Source organism: Oncorhynchus clarkii, chromosome 10 (assembly GCF_045791955.1).
Source record: "Oncorhynchus clarkii lewisi isolate Uvic-CL-2024 chromosome 10, UVic_Ocla_1.0, whole genome shotgun sequence".
Classification (NCBI taxonomy): Eukaryota; Metazoa; Chordata; class Actinopteri; order Salmoniformes; family Salmonidae; genus Oncorhynchus; species Oncorhynchus clarkii.
This window is the reverse complement of record NC_092156.1, coordinates 2,593,099-2,595,884: the sequence shown is the minus strand read 5'-3', so window position 1 is coordinate 2,595,884 and position 2,786 is coordinate 2,593,099.

Below are 2,786 nucleotides of genomic sequence, written 5' to 3'. Positions count from 1 at the left end.
ACTTCCGGTAAGGGTAGTAGACAGGAAATAAAACTCTTCCCACAGCAGAAAATGCTTTGGAATTACTCTCCTGTCTAACGTTTTCATTCAGCAATATTGATAGAAATTAATATTTAAAAAAATAAAAAAAATTCTTGTTAACACATTTCTTGTTAACAAACTATAGTTTTGGCAAATCGGTTAGGACATCTACTTTGTGCATAACACAAGTACTTTTTCCAACAATTGTTTACAGACAGATTATTTCACTTATAATTAATTCACTGTATCACAATTCCAGTGGGTCAGAAGTTTACATACACTAAGTTGACTGTGCCTTTAAACAGCTTGGAAAATTCCAGGAAATTATGTGGCTTTATAAGCTTCTGATAGGCTAATTGATATAATTTAAGTCAATTGGAGGTGTACCTGTGGATGTATTTGAAGGCCTACCTTCAGACTCAGTGCCTCTTTGCTTGGCATCATGGGAAAATCAAAAGAAATCAGCCAAGACCTCAGAAAAAAAATGGTAGACCTCCACAAGTCTGGTTCATCCTTGGGAGCAATTTCCAAACGCCTGAAGTTACCAAGTTCATCTGTACAAACAATAGCACGCAAGTATAAACACCATGGGACCACGCAGCCGTCATCCTAGAGATGAACGTACTTTGGTGCGAGAAGGGCAAATCAATCCCAGAACAACAGCAAAGAGCAGAGTTTTTTTCTAACTCTGTACACGAGGAATAGCAACTGTTCCTTATTCAACAGATGTAATAATTCCATTATAAAGCAAAGTCCTACGTAACAACAATGTTGCTATTGTCACTGAGCTACTACACAGAGAACTGAATGTCAAGTGTTACTGCAAAATCTTCTGTCACTCAATATGAACATATATTTTTGTGAGTCATTTTAAATCTACTCTACACAAAAAACAAAAAACATTCTGTTTAGTTGGCATGACTTATGGGTTGCAGATGTTGGGTCACTTAGTTGTTTTCTTAGGAAAACTGCTGGGTTAGTGAGAAATGACCCAGCAGGTCAGCGCAGAAGGCTGGAGGCGTGGCTTAGCAGGGGCGTGGCTTACAGATAGTTATTTATTGGCCAACCGTGAGAGTAAATTTATGTGACCTGTTGTATTGTTAGAAAACAATATTGGCGTTTCATTTTTTTTTTTAAATCAGTGTAGAACTCCATTGCCCATAATGCCTTGCTCTAATGAATTTAAAAAGATGATGAAGTTTGACCCCAAGAATGTATTTTCTTATGAACGAAGTTGCACAGAAATGTGTGTCTTTTCACACGAATTAAGCCACATAAAAACGCACAAAATCTGCTGATATACCTTTTCTTCATAGTTGCACAAATTAAGTGTGAGATTGTGTTGCTGAGCGAGACTGACTGATAAAACCAATTGGGGCCCTATTAATATTCGACCATGATTACAATGAGTTTAGATCGCGTGCTAGACTAACTCACCAATCTAAATGGTTAGCTGACATTGCTAATTGAGTGACTGTCAGTGACTGACATAGCAAGAGAAAAATGACAAATGAAGAACCACATTTTGAAATTTCAACCTTCTATCTATTAACATTAACTGAGTCCCTAAAAAACAAAATCTAATAGAAAATTGGTCACGACCGGCTGTAGGAAAGGCTGTTACAGAGTATACTAAGATAACTATCTTAGAGCCCTCCAAACCATGTCCTTATGATTATATATTTACACTCATTCAACTAACTGTTGTAGTTCTTGGTTCTTCATCAAATATTTGGCAACCATCAAATGCATATATATATATATATATATTACTTGTTTTTCTGAGACCTGTTTGACTATCAAAGATGGACTCAGAGATTGCTCATCTTAATATTTCAATATTTCTAAATTCCATTTTTATAAAACTTTTAAATTCATGTGTATTGTTGTGTATTACTGCACTGTTGGAGCTAGGAACACAAGCATTTCACTACACCCGCAATAACATCTGCTAAATATGTGTCTGTGACCAATAACATTTGTTTTGATTTAAAAGAGAAACCCCAGCTAAACATGTGTTCTTCCCAGCAGAGACGGTCTGACTCTAGAGTGACGGTAATGCACAACAGCTGCAAGATCTTTCATGGTTAGCAGAGTTTGGCTGTAATTTGAAAAAGACAAAACAGTTTAGTAGATTAAAAGGCATGAAAATAAGCCTGACAAGAGGGGTATCTATCTGTATAGGGAATGGAACATAGCTCTGTGCTGGTTTCATGGCCTCTATATCAGATAAAGGAACATAGCTCTGTGCTGCCTCATGGCCTCTACATCAGAGGTCTAATGGAACATAGCTCTGTGCTGCCTCATGGCCTCTACATCAGAGGTCTAATGGAACATAGCTCTGTGCTGCCTCATGGCCTCTACATCAGAGGTCTAATGGAACATAGCTCTGTGCTGGCCTCATGGCCTCTACATCAGAGGTCTAATGGAACATAGCTCTGTGCTGCCTCATGGCCTCTACATCAGGTAGGTCTGATGGAACATATCTCTGTGCTGCCTCATGGCCTCTACATCAGAGGTCTAATGGAACATAGCTCTGTGCTGCCTCATGGCCTCTACATCAGAGGTCTAATGGAACATAGCTCTGTGCTGCCTCATGGCCTCTACATCAGAGGTCTAATGGAACATAGCTCTGTGCTGCCTCATGGCCTCTACATCAGAGGTCTAATGGACCATAGCTCTGTGCTGCCTCATGGCCTCTACATCAGAGGTCTAATGGAACATAGCTCTGTGCTGCCTCATGGCCTCTACATCAGAGGTCTAAT